Source organism: Anas platyrhynchos, chromosome 1 (assembly GCF_047663525.1).
Source record: "Anas platyrhynchos isolate ZD024472 breed Pekin duck chromosome 1, IASCAAS_PekinDuck_T2T, whole genome shotgun sequence".
Lineage (NCBI taxonomy): Eukaryota > Metazoa > Chordata > Aves > Anseriformes > Anatidae > Anas > Anas platyrhynchos.
Genome location: NC_092587.1, coordinates 159,279,359 through 159,294,482, shown reverse-complemented (window position 1 = coordinate 159,294,482; position 15,124 = coordinate 159,279,359).

Sequence of the window (15,124 nt, the reverse complement as noted above, 5' to 3'; positions counted from 1 at the left end):
TCTGAGATATATTGCAAAATAGATGGTCTGTCTGTTGCAGTGACAGAATAGATGGTATCAGGAAATACCGTGCTAAGGTTAACTTTTGATGTTTCCTAGCCTTCCTGTTGCTCTTTACTTAGATGTATGGTATCTGAGTCCTAAATTTGACCTTTTTAAATAGCAATGCCTTCACCATTCCGATCTTCCTCCTCTTTACCTTCTCTCTGGGTAAGGCTTAACAGGACTTTATTTTAACTGAGCAAGTTGGTAATTTGTTAAATAAATTAAAAGCATAACCCCTAAGGTTTGACCTGAGAGAGGAAATTGCTCTGACCGCTTAGTGACACTGAATGTAATTACTGAAAGATTAGCAATGGGAAAGACAGCTGAAGAAAACACCCAAATAGTCACAAGATGCGTTCCTACTTTCTTAGACCAAAAGCCATCCAGCTGGATGTTAACAGATGGCCTCAGTCTCCTGTAAAATATTACAGTACTCCTTAATTCTATCATAGAATTTATGCAAGAGAAAGACCTTCAATTTATTGTATTTTTACTGCTGACAGCAATAGTCCATTGAAGTCGGACTGAAAGAACAGGGAAACAGTGGGGTTACTCTGTCTCTCTGGCTAGGTGCCCACACAGGCTAGGAAGTCACTGGTATTGTAATGCAGATGACAGAAAGCAAGGCACACAGTGCAGCTGAATTAATTGAAAGAAATGAGCTGCACACCCAAACAGAATTTCAGCTTTAAAAATAAACCTTGGCATCTCATGCTTCTGAGTGAGGCATCAACACACAATTTAATAATTAAGCTGTGCTGAACACAAGTGCAGCATGTCAAAACAATCCGAAAGATTTTTATATAATAGCCATAGTCTGGCAAACCATTTCCTCCCCCTTCCTCTGCCCTGCCTATCTTTTTATTTTTCCTTTTTTTTTTTTCCTTTTTTTTTAACAGAGGAGGAGGGAGGAAGAGAGATGGGAAAAGGATTAAATAAAGAGCTATTAATCTCCTTTGTATTTTCTCAAATCTTTTTCTAAACAGTATACTGTGACCAGAGGACTTTTCAAAGTAAATGGACTGTAACAATTTAGATATGCAATATACTTGAAATCATGACCTGAGACTCTTACCTGCACATCAGCTTCATGAAGAACAAGATTACAGAGGAATTATTCTTTATTTATGTCCACTTACCAGAAAAGAGGAATGCCACAAAAAATAAAGAAGAAGACCAAGTTCTGAATAATGACCTCTTTTTTAGCCTTTCAAACTGAATACTATAAGAACAGTCAAACATATCCATAATACATATCCTTTCAACTGACCCCTGAGATTTTGGTACTGATTTTTTAGGAGTTAATTAAAAGGGTCTGAGAATTAGATTTTTTTTCACAGCTTATTCTAATATTTCGTTGCAAAAAGGTGTACATGATATAAAAGGTAAAGTAAAATTCCTACTGGAAAAGCATAGAGAGTCTTAATATCTTTCTATTCCACCTCCATATAACTAGATTCTAAACACTAAAGCCCCTTTATCTTGGACAGATGACTACTAGACACAGTTAGTTTAATGTATGTGTGTCTTTCGGCAATAAATATGATGAATTTGCATTTGTATCTTTTTGTAAGGCCTCATAGTGTGCTTTTTTTAAAAAAATTATTATTATTATTTTTATTATTATTATTCTTTTTTGCCACTCATTTCCCTATTAGGAAAATCCTGAGTGACCTCAGAGCTCTCAGAACCACACATAAGATGCTCATCTAGGCATATTGGTTGTGGAAATTGATTTCAGCATAAACACTTATAAATATATATATATATATTAAATGTGTATATATAATCCAGAACTTTGTAGTTCAGAAATACATATACTATGAAAAGCATCACTTAACATAAAATAAAAATAACATTAAAAAAAGCAATTGCACTTTCAATAGAAGTTTGAGAATCCAGATTTTCTGACATAAGCTATAAAAATATCTTTCAAATTCTTCCATTAAATAAAATGTCATGGTATTATAAAGATTTGAGGCTTTGATTACAATAGATAAATATATGACATGATAATAACTGAGTAGGATTACAGGATTACAGGGGAAAAAAAAATTATATATATGTATATATATATATATGTATATGAATCTATTTATTAGTTACTACTTCAAAACTTTCCCTGACATTCACACTTTCTTGCTGTCACTAGATGTAATCAGTGGCTCAGCAGCAATCAGTAAATTATTTTATTCTATAATGATTTTGTGAAAAGTATTTACTTATTTCACAGAAATGATTCAGAATACACAGCTGTGGAGCAGCTGACTGTACCTAATAAAATGATTTCCACTCTTATTATTTGCCATTTTTACTTACTAAGACTCAAATTTGATTGTAAATTCTTCAGGACCAGACAAAAATTCTCTTACATTGCTAAGCTACCTAGCACAACAAGCTCTCAATCTAATAAATACATATATAAATAATAATGATAAAAATTTTAAAGGAAATAATAGCAAACAAGCACATTATTGATATTGGCAATATTACCAACCTTAATCTGCCAGCCATAGATGAAGGCACAAGGTTGAAGGCACTGGATGAATTGGCCATATGTTAGTCCTTAGCATAGCCTGAATTACACATCAACTTTTGCTCAAAATGCATCTTTCAAATGAAAAAATCTCAAAATTTGCAGTTCAGTTCCTAAAGAAACAAATATACAGGTGTTATCATACTTCAGACTTTCATTAACTAATGAGTATTTATAGTTCCTCTAAAGGCTTGTAACAGTAAGCAGAAAATACCATAAAATGGCAAGCCATAACAATATTGTCCAAAAGTATATTATTACATTTTATGCAATCATAAAAAGAACTTCTTTCACCAAATCTTAGAAATTGCTTTCTAAGTGTATAGGAAAGACTGAAAATGATACAAACACTAGACACATAATAGCCCAATTATAAGAGATACTGAGTAGAAAACATGGATTTAAATGTCTGTATAATAAAACATCAGAAATCTATATAAGATTAATTCTGTCCATTTCTGCTTTGAATTCAATTCTTACTCTATTGCTGAATATTGCAATTGTTACCTTATAAAATTCATTTTTGCAAGCTTACAAGCCACAAAACTGATTATATTAAGAATCTTCAAATAATATTATGTATGGAATTAATTGCAGTTTCATGTAACTGTTTTAATAGAAGGAAAAGTGCAAAGTCCCTTTGAAAATTAAAAACATATCATAACCATCAGAAATGTAATCATTCCTTCCAACTTCTAACTCTGTTCCTCAACATAAGTACATAGAAACCTGCATGCTGAAAGAAAAGGGAAAAAAAAAAAAAAAAAAGGAGGGGGGGAAGAGAACCACACAACCTTGCTTCCATTTAAATAAAACACTACATCTCCAGAGTAACTGACATGATCCACCTGGACCTGTGCAAACTGTTTGATACTGTTCTGCACAACATTCTTGTCTCTAAAATGGAGAGACATGGATTTGATGAATGGCTCTGTGGAATTGTCTGGATGGTTGCACTCAAAAGTGTTGCAGTCAGCAGCTTGATGTCCAGGTGGAGACCAACGAGTGCTGTCCCTCAGGGATCTGTATTGAGACCAGTATTATTTAACATTTTGGTGGTGATATAGACAGTGGGATTGAGTGCAACATCAGCATGTTAGCCAATGACACCAAGCTGTGTGTTGCAGTCTGCATACTGGAGGGAAGGGATGCCATCCAGAGGGACATTGACAGGCTTGAGAGCTGGGCTCATGCAAACTTCATGAAGTTCAACAAACCCAAGTAAAAGGTTCAACACCTGGGTTGGAGTCAATCCCAAACATGAATACAGGCTGTGTGATAAGTGGATTAACAGCAGCCATACAGAGAGGACATGGGGATATTGGTGGACAAAATATTGAGTATGATGTGACAATGTATGCTTGCAGACCAGAAAGCCAACTGCATCATGGGCTGCATCAAAAGAAGCATAATCAGCAGGTTGAGGGTGATGATTGTCTCCCTCTATTCTGTTCTTGTGAGATTCCACCTGGAGTACTGCGTTCAGCTCTGGGGCCCACAGAAGGAGATAGACCTTAGCAGGCCCAAATGAGGGCCACAAAGAAGATCAGGGGGGTTAACACCCTCTCCTACAAAGACAGGCTGATAAAGTTGGGGTTGTTTAGCCTAGAGAAGAGGGGGCTCTGGAGTTAACACAGATTGGCCTTCAAGTACCTAAAGTGGGCCTACAATAAAGGGGCCCTACAGGGACTCTTTGTCAGGGAGTGTAGTGACAGGAGTGTAGTAATAGGTACTGGCTTTAAAATAAAAAAGGGTAGTTTTAGCTTAGATATTAGGAATTATATCTTTACTATGAGAGTGGTAATGCACTGGAACAAGTTGCCCAGAGAAGTGGTGGATGTCGCATTCCTGGAAGTGTTCAAGGCCAGGTTGGATAGTGCTTTGAGCAATCTGGTCTAGTGGTAGGTGTCTCATGACAGGGGAGTTAGAGAGTAGAACCATTCTATGATTATGTGATTCTTTGATTCCTTCTGCCATTGGAAAACAAAAGAAAAATAAATAAATAAATAAAGTAACACACATAACAAATGTGTCCTACATGATTTGTACATGATATTGTATTGCTTGAAAAGAGTTATTTTATGATTGTGCCAAGTACAGAATAGAATGTGTATAAAATGTAGAATTTCCATCAAATATAACCTAAAAGTTGTCTTTGTAAAGAGTGATAATTACTGAAAGTGACGTAGACTATGTGAAAATTATATTGAAGAAAATATGAAATAGTCTATTAGCTTTTGTAAGAATGGCAGTGAATAAGTAGATTTGTTACATATGCGATTTCATTAAATATTGGCTTCATGTTTTTTGGCTTTTTTTTTTTTTTTGACTAAATTGAAAGTCTTTGTAGGCATTTACAAAAATAAATGGGAACAAAAGTATTAAGTACTCAGAAAAAAAAAAAGCGTTATATAATATATAAAAATGTTTTAATGGAACTACATAGATGCAACAGTGAACGATTTACTTATATTTATGTGTCTCCACAATAATTGTATATATATACTGTGCTCAGTATTGTTTCAAATCAGCCCCCTTATAATATGTTTGTAGGAAATTCTACTGCTTGATTAAAGTAGTGTCAGCTGAATCCTGTAAAACTTCCTCTCTCATTTTATACACTAGAAAATCTGTAGGCATTCTATTAAAAATATTTTTTCATCAGATAGGGTTCGGGACAAGGGGTAAGACAACTAATCACATGAATTAGAAATAGGGTATGAACAGATTAGCCGAGATCATCTCTCTCAAGCTCAGAGGTATAGATGACAAAAAAATCAATAGTCCTTGTCCACAATGATTGTGAGACTGGTCTTTTTCAATGACAAACTGTGACAAAGACATATTACTAAAATTTGCGAGTTGGAGGGTTAAGAATTTTAGTCCAGCCAAATTTGAAATTCCAACTTCAGAGTGCATCATTCCTATAACAGAAAATTCTAACCTTCATATTATAAAATTTTGTTTGAAACATCAATTAAAAACAACTGTCACTAACAATTGAATAAAGATCTATAAGAAAGTATTAAACCATTACTCAAAAAATCCCCCTACCTTGCTCCTCTCGCCCCACAAAAAAAGCATATTAACTGTTTATTAGATTTCCCAGGATTTTATTCTAGCTGATAGTTGAAGCCATTTATTTGAATCTCTTAGTTAAGACTTATTTAGTCACAATAAGCAAGTTTTCTTGGGGCAGGCGTGAGGCTGCGATGTGATAAATGTTTAACATTTTATTTATAGAGAAAAAAAAAAAAGAAACATTTCTTATATTTTTTCTGCAGATGGCAGCAAATATTCACAGAATAAAGATGTTATTCCAGTGAGATTCAAAAAATTATATGTACTACATTAACACTTTTGGGAAGTCAAGTTAAATGCCATGCATTTTACTAAGAACACTGTAATAATATTTAGATACTATTTCAAAAACATAATCAAAATGTTTTCTGTTGTTATTTCATGTGTTTAATTATAATGATTAAAACAGAGTAAAATAAATAGATATTTTATGTAGGAGAAAACATATGTAGCTGGGTTGTGAGTAAAATAGGTAAGACCTTACTGGAAGACAGAAATTCAAAATATAGTATTGAATTTATCTCATCTCCACTACTTATATCATTTCCATACTTAGAAATTCCCCTTGGACGTTAACCCATTCTAACAGTTACCAAGTGAAAATAACAAAAAGATGCTGCCATTCAAGCTAATTCAGGGAAGACTTTTTGTCCTTGACATCCAGAAGGGCTTCTTCAAATACATCAGTAGCAAGAGGAAGACTAGGGAAAATGTAGGTGTGCTGCTGAATGGTGTGGGTGCCCTGGTAATGAAGGATACAGAGAAGGCAGAGTTACTGAATGTCTTCTTTGCTTGAATGCAAGAAAGCCAATGTGACACCAGTCTTCAATAAGGTCAAGAAAGAGGACCCAGGAAACTATAGGCAGGTCAGCCTCACCTCAATCCCTGGAAAGGCAACAGAAGAGCTCATCCTGGAGGGCATCTCCATGAATATGGAGGGTAACAAGGTGATTAGGAATAGTCAACATGGATTCACCAAGGGGAAGTCATGCTTAACAAATCTGATAGCCTTCTATGATGGGTAGACTGGCTGGGTAGATAAGAGAAGAGGAATGGATGTGGTCTACTTTGACTTCAGCAAGGCTTTTAACACTGTCTACCATAATATCCTTACAGGCAAGCTCAGGAAGTGTGGTCTAGGTGAGTGGACAGTGAGACGGATTGAGAACTGTCTGGATGGCAGAACTCAGAGGGTTGTGCTCAGCAGCTCAGAGTCTAATTGGAGGCCTGTAGCGAGCAGTGTCCTCCAGGGGTACGTACTGGGTCCAGTCTTCTTAAGTTCAACTTATTCATCAGTGACCTGGATGACAAGATAGAGTGCACCCTCAACAAATGTGTGGATGACACAAAACAGGGAAGAATGCCTGATACCCCAGAGGGCTGTGCTGTGATTCATAAGGGCCTCAACAAGCTGGAAAGTTGGTCAGAGAGGAATCTCATGAAGGTCAACAAGGGCAAGTGCAGGGTCCTTCACCTAAGAAGGAATAACCACATCCACCAGTACAGTCTGGGACTGACCTGCTGCAAAACATTGTTGCTGGAGAAGGACCTGGGAGTCCTGGTGGACAGCAGGCTAACCATTACTAATGTGCCTTTGTGGCCAAGAAGGCCAACAGTATCCTGGGATGCATTTGGAGGTGTGTTGCTAGCAGATCATCCCCTTCTTCTCAGCCCTGGTGATGCCACACCTGGAGTATTGTGTCCAGTTCTGGGCTCCCCAGTACAAGATGGACATGGAGCCACTGGAGCAAGTCCAGCAGAGAGTTACTACAATGCTGAGGGGACTGGAGCATCTGTTATATGAGTAGAGGCTTAGAGAGCTTTGTGTGTTTAGCTTGGAGAAGAGAACACTGAGAGGGGATCTTACCAATGTGTATAAATACCTGAAGGGAGGGTGTCAAGAGGACAGGGACAGTCTCTTTTTAGCTGTGTCCAGTGACAGGATGAGAGGTAACAGGCACAAACTGAAGCACAGGAAGTTACAGCTGAATATGAGACGGTATTTCTTTACTGTGAGGGTGCCAGAGCACTGAAACAGGTTGCCCAGAGAGACTGTGGAGTCTCCTTCTCTGGAGATACTCAAAACTCACTTGGATGTGATCCTACGTAATACACTTTAGGTGACGCTGCTTGGCAGGTGGGTTGGATAAGATGATCTCCAGATGTCCCTTCCTACCTCAATCATTTTGTGATTCTGTGATTCTGCAATATAGAAAACAAGTGATACACAATGCAAGTGCTAATTGATGCCCAGGCAGACCACAAGCAATTGAAGCTCCTCAGGCCAACTCCCTCCAGTTTTATTGTTCAGAATGACATCATATGGTATGGAATATCCCTTCAGCCAGTTTGTGTCAGCTGTCCTGGCTCTGACCCCTCCCAGATTCCTGTGTACCCCCTGCCTCCTCACTGGCAGGATGATATGAGAAACTGAAAAGTCTTTGATTTAGTGTAAGCACTGCTCTGCAACAACTGAAATATTAATATGTTATCAGCATTATTCTCACACCAAATGCAAAATGCAGCACCATAACAGATACTAGGAAGAAAATTAGCTCTATCCCAGATGAAACCAGGACAGGCCCATAGGTTAATTTATCAAGGATGATTTCAATACTTTATAGTATAAAAGGAAATAATAGGGTTAAATATTGTTCTTTTTATTATTTCTATCACTGATCATATTCCACAGTAAAATGTCCAATCTTTCTATTTGCTAAAGGCCTCAATCTCATTTGTGTTTGTTTTGTTTCATCTTTATTATTATTATTATTATTATTATTATTATTATTATTCAGCTTCAAATCTCCTAGCAATGCTTCATTACTACACTTACAACTATTTTCACTTTTAATTTCTCAATCTGGGGATTTGTTTAACAGTTTCAGTTTAACGTGATACTTACATGTACTTAGTAAGACATATTGTGCATTACAGTAGATATTAAGAAATATTTATACCTGTTCTAAATTTCTTTTCGATTTTTCAGTTTACTGATATCATCATTTTAACATTTTATCCAGGAAAAACAATAAACCTACAAATCAACAAACCAAGTAAGCTTATCTGCATTCCTAGCTCTGGCAGAGAACGTCCCAAGTGTATAACACTATATATTTTATACTACATTAAAACTTTTTCAAAGGTTTTCTTGTCATTTTTCATTACAGATGTCTGAACTATGTGAACTTGCATTGTAAGGATATGCTTCCATTGTTAAGGCTATGACTTTGCCCTAGTACCAGGGCAGAGCAGAAATGAAATTCTAAATGCTACCATTATGCCCTTGATTCTCCCTTTCCTTCACAGAATAGTAACAATCAGCTAATGGTGGTGGGAGAAATCAGCTCTTGCCCTGGATCCACAGGATACTGTGTGCTTTCCTACAGGGCCATCTGGTACGTGGTATTTTCATAGCCACATGTATTCTCTTCACATCAGCCCATTAAGCTTCTTCCACAAGCTAGCAAATATGGTTCACTGTGGGGACTCCCCCACAGCATCCAAAGTAGGGGTACAGACCATGTAGAGACATTCGCTTTACTGTCTGCTTATTTACTTTATCAATGATGAATCACTTCTGCCTCAGTATATAAAAAGTATAGAGAAAGGCTTGAGTAAAGGGAAACTTCATCATTAAAAATATAAAGTCTATGGTAAAAGAAATAGCAAGCATTTCTACAGAATTTTGTATAATCAGATTAATGTTTTGGTTCTTCATTTTCTCCATGCAATAGAAAAAGTGATTTTAAAATTATTTATTAATTTAGTTACTAGAACAATCTGAATATTTTAGATCTCCAAGATCATCTGGTGTGTTGGGTCTGTCTGAGCTGGAGTCACCTTTTCCCTGCAGCAGCCCGCACAGTGCTGTGCTCTGCACTCGTAGCTGGAACAGCACTGATATCACTCCAGTGTTGTGTCTATTGCTACGTAGTGCTGGCACAGCATCAGGACTCCTAAGCCCCCAAGAGCCAGCAGGCTGGGGGTGGGCAAGTGATGGGGAGGGGACATTGCCGGGGCAGCTGACCTAAACCAACCAAAGGGATATTCCATAACACCTGATGTCACACTCAGCAATAAAAGGGGGGGCTCTTCTGGGGGAGGGGGCTGTTCCTCCTGAACAACCACTACGCATTTGAGGCCCTGCTTCCCAGGACGTGGCCGAACACCGCTCGCTGACGGGAAGTAGAGAATAATTTTTCTCTCTCTCTGTGCTTCCGCACGGACTGATTGTTTCTTTTGTATCTGTTTTTCCTTCCCATTCTCTTTCCCTTTAATTAAACCTTTCTCATCTCAAACCTCGAGTTCTCTGTGTTGTATTTTCTCCCCCTCCTTCTGAGGAGAGGGGGAGTGAGAGAGCGGTTGTGGTGGAGCTTGGCTGACCACCTGAGTAAAACCACCACATCTGGTCCAACCATCCCCTTACTACCAATGTCACCCACTAAACTGTGTCCCTAAGCATCACATCCAACCTTTTCTTAAACACCCCCAAGGGACAATGATGCCACCACTTCTCTGGGCAACCCATTCCAGTGCCTGACTACTCTTTCTGATAAGAAATGTCTCCTAAATACCAACCTAAACCTCCCTTGGCATAAATTGAGGCCATTCCCTGTAGTCCTATCACTAGTTATCTGTGAGAAGAGGCTGACACCCAGCTCCCCACAACTTCCTTTCAGGTAGTTGTAGAGAGCAATAAGGTCTGCCCTGAGCCTCCCCTTCCAGACCAAACAACCCCAGTTCCCTCAGCCCCTCCTCACAGGACTTGTGTTCCAGGCCATTCATCAGCTTCATAGCACTTCTCTGGACACATTCCAAGGCCTCAATGTCCTTCTTGTAGTGAGGGACCCAAAACTGAACACAGTACTCTGGCTTCTTGACATTGAGCAACAGCATGTGGTTGCTGTGCTGGCTCTGGAAGCAAGGCAGCCCCTCAGCACATTCCTGCTCCTCACACGCCTTCTCCTGGAAGAAGCATCAGAGATGGGGCAGTGCCACATCATTCTGCTTGAAATGCAATGCTATGAAAAGACAGATTAGGCTGTGTGCAGCTCGGTGATGTCTGCCCCAATGACGGTGGCCATACATTCATGCTGGTAGTTCTGGTGGGCCTGGGACTCCATGGCAGCCAGACTAATGGGGGGGTTGATGGACAGAAAGATGACTATATGGACAGAAGGGTGTACAAGGGGGGGCAGAATGTAGTTCCATCCAAGCACTACTTAAGTGAGAACATGACTGTGGTCATTCTCTAAGTTCAACTGAAACAACCAATTCATATTCTGAATCATTTTGTGCTTATGAGGTGTACCTACTTGGATCATAATGCTATGTTCTATGCAAGTCTGATCTTTGCTTTCTATGCTTTTATCTGGCATCTTTCATCATAGGAGAGATAGGGTATATTGATTCTGTCTAGGGTGTAATGATTTTTCTTCATAGCAGCTTCTATGGTGTTGAGTTTTAGATTTGTGACTGAGACAATGCTGATAACACACTATTGTTTCAGCTATGGTTCTATAGTGTTTGCATAACACAAGGCCCTCTTTGTTTTTCATTCTTCTCCCCCAGTATGGATTGGGAGTGCGTAAGAGGTTGGAAGGGGACATGGCTGAGCAGATGACCTGAACTAACCAAAGATATATTGCATGGCGTATAACATCATGCTCAGCAATGAAAAAGTAAAAAAGTGTGTTTAGGGAAGTTAGACAACTTTTGCTCAGGAACTGGATGGTCATTGGTCTGCCTATGGAATATGTTAATTAATTATATTTGCATCACCTGCTTTGTTTTGATTTCTTTCTCTTTTCTCTCACTTCCTCACATATTAAACAATTTTTATGTTGAATGAAAATTTTCTTGCTCTTCCTCTTCTTTTCCTCTTCTCCTGTCTCTGAGGCAGTGTGGGGAGTCTTCAAGTGTCTGTGTGGTGCTTAACTACCTATCAGGGATAACAAACAACACTGAGGAAATAGGCCGGGTTGGGCAGCTGGGCAGCAGTCACAGAGTCATGGTCTATAAGCAGTTAATGGAAAATCTGGGTAGTTTTAATGTTCTACTGTTGAATAAAACTTGTTCAGAGACTGATCCATGAACTTGAAGCAAATTTTTATGGGTCGATTTATATACTAATTAGAGTTAACCTCCCCTAAAGCAGGTCACTCATGTTAATATTACCAGGTAGTCAGCCTTTGGTTTCTTCAGAAGTCCACATCAGGTGCAGTTTGTTAGGTTTTTCCCATTCAGAAGATCCAAAATAGTGGAGAACAGTGTTTAAATGTGTCAGAGTAGAATATTAATAGCAGGAAAATGATGATATGTTGTATGTCTTGTATGTGTAGAAAAAAAAAAAAAAGCATATGAACAATTCAACCCCTACGAATTTCCAAGGGAGTACTGAGCCATAACAAATGAAAGTGTTCTAAGAGTGATTATATATATATATATATACACATATATTTCCTACTGATCTGTCATCAGTTGTAAAATTGATGACATATTTAAACTTTTTGTAACTGTGTACACATTTTATAACTTTATATTATATGCCTTCTGAAATGCCACAGAACAGTTCTCTTACTCCCTTCTCCTCAAAGGAAAAGGGGCGGAAACATGATGAAAAGGGCTCAAGGGTCGAGATAAGGACAGGGTCATTCTACAATTGTCATCACGGGCAAAGGAGACTCAGCATAAGGAGGTTAATAAAATGTATTACCTATAAAGGTAATAAAGTAATATCTATAAAGATAAAAGCTTGAGCAATGAGAAACAACACAGGTCCCCCATGGGCGGCAGCTCCCTCCAGACCCCCTGCTCCTGAGTTGGCTCCACGCCACGGGCTGCAGCTCCGGCCCAGGGCCTGCTCCTGTGGGGGCTCTCCATTGGGCACGGCCTCCTTCAAGCCATATCCACCAGGGGCTCCTCCACAGGCTGCAGTGAGGAGATCTGTGCTGCCCTGGTGCACTATGGGCTGCAGGGGGACAGCCTGCTGCACCAGGGTCATCTCCACAGGCCACAGGCAAACTTCAGCTCCAGCACCTGGAGCACCTCCTGCCCTCCTTCTTCACTGACCTTGGGGTCTGCAGGGCTGGTTCTCACTCCTCTCTCTCCCAGCTGCTGTTGTGCGGCAGTTTTTTCCCCTTTCTTAAATCTGCTCTCACAGAAGCACAAACATCGCTCATTGGTTCAGTCTTGGCCAGTGGCAGGTCCTTTTTGGAGTCAGCTGGAACTGGCTGTTCTTTAACCTGGGGCAGCTTCTGGACTCTTCTCAACAGAGGCCATCCTTGCAGTCCCCCCACACCCCTACCCAACTACCAAAACCTTGCTACTCAAACCCACTACAAGCTTTGAGTTTCTAATTCGTTCAGAGGAAAGGATGTATATTTTATATATCTTTTCATTAACCCAAGTTCATAATGAAGGACTCGATCCAGATCATCAGTATTTACACTAGAAGCAAAGTAAATTTAATATTCTTTCCAAATAGAGGAGGACTAAAAAAGGTATTATGCATAACTCAAATATTTTAAGGAAAGTTTGCCCCAGACATGTCAAAATTAAATTTCTCAAAATCTACATAAAAGAATTTTTTTTAAAAAAAAAGACTATATCTTACAAATCATTAATCACAAATTTTTGAGATCAGAAGTACAGTCCTGTAGTATTTAAAGAAAGACTTTGTTCATATTTCTCTGAATGATTGTTTACCAATAGCTATACATGAACATTTCAAGGTTAACATAATACTAGAGATGCGTGAAGCGTCAGATAAAAAGGGAAGGAGAAAAGATCTCTACAGTCAGATATACAAATTCACAACAGACAACATATTAGGTGCACACGATGGAAGACTATCACACTCCTCTAACCATACAGTTTTAATTGTGCAATCATAGATGCATGTGACCAAGCAGAAAACATAAGTTTATACTGCCACAAAAAAAAAAAAAAAAAAAAAAAAGCACTCAAGAAATGTCTCCCTGATCATCTACACTGCTTAATTGTAAGCTCACCTCATTACTCTCTTTTGAACTGTTATAACTAGCTCTCTCTGAGTCAGTGTTAAAGGGAGTACCCCTAAGCAAAGAGAAAAAAAAAAAACAACCAGCCAATAAATAAACAATGGTGCCTGTCATCTCTGGGGCAAATGAGTGCTTGCTGTCCATCTTTCATATAGCAATGTAGACATAACCAGTAAAGATGGTGCTTGAACAACACGTTAGATCTGCTACAGACACAAGATTCTGGAACATATAAATCTGTGTGTTCCAAATGTCTTGTAACTCCTATTTAGTAGTTCTTACTGAGTGCAATACAGATCCAGAACATACAGATCTCAAGAAGACTAATTAAAGTAATCTCAGCAGACCAAGTTGCTAATGGTATCCAAAAATCTTCTACAAACATTCTGACCAAATACTGTTTAAAGTAGTGTTAAAATTTTTATCATTTAATAAAGGCTAGAAATATCCTTGCCTAAAAATATGCATCTACTTTTCATGCAGTCATTTATTCTCTCTGAACCACAAGAGATCAGCTTTTTACTTCCGTCTTCAAAATGATTCTTTCTGTCTCGATGTAACTTACATTAACTAGTGTTTACTCTTAAAAAAAATAGAAAGTCATCTCAAAAGCAGTGCTGAAATAGCATAAATAAGATATGCATGAAGTTTTGAAAACACTGCAGTCAAAAAGCACATCAAAGTTAATTGAGTACAAGCAGAATAAATTAAGATGCAGACACAAAAAAATGAAAAGTAAAATAAAAGATCTTTTCATGTTGGAAAGAAGAGTAGAAACAGAAGGTGTAATGCTTATACTGCATTTATTTGAAATGGAACAAGGAAGTCCACAACGCTGTTGAAATCTGCAAAGGCTGGGAAATAGTGTTCAAGGTAGTTAAAAATAGGAACCTCATTCCTTTATGACAGACATCAGTTCAAAGGCAAAGAATAAATAAGTCATAATAAATAATACATAACTAATATTGATTCTATCCTACTCTACAATAATCATGAGAGGATTTTTGCTAGAATTTCAACTATTTTTTATTTTCTGAAAAAAAAAATAAATGTGTGCTATCAAAATGAGGTCCTGTACACATGCTTTAAGTCCTTCAGTTATGTATATGAAACATTTCAGTGTGTAAGTTTACCTCATTGAACACCAACTCAGGGAGAAAGAAAGAAAAAAAAAACAACTTTTATTTCTTTAAGAATCTGGAGGTTAAGTAATTGAATTACACATTAGATGGTGTTTGGGGGAGAGGGGATCCTTCATGTAAAAGGATTAAGCCAATAAAAATAAGTATTACTGCACGTCTGCATTTATTGTAAGCTAAGATTTAATGGGTTTCCAGCAGAGGGTTCAAATTTGCTGTAATAGTGTAAATTGTTTAAGAGTGGAACTATTTGTTTTGTTTTCATTAATTTACCCTCTTTTAAGATATCAAAATTTTGA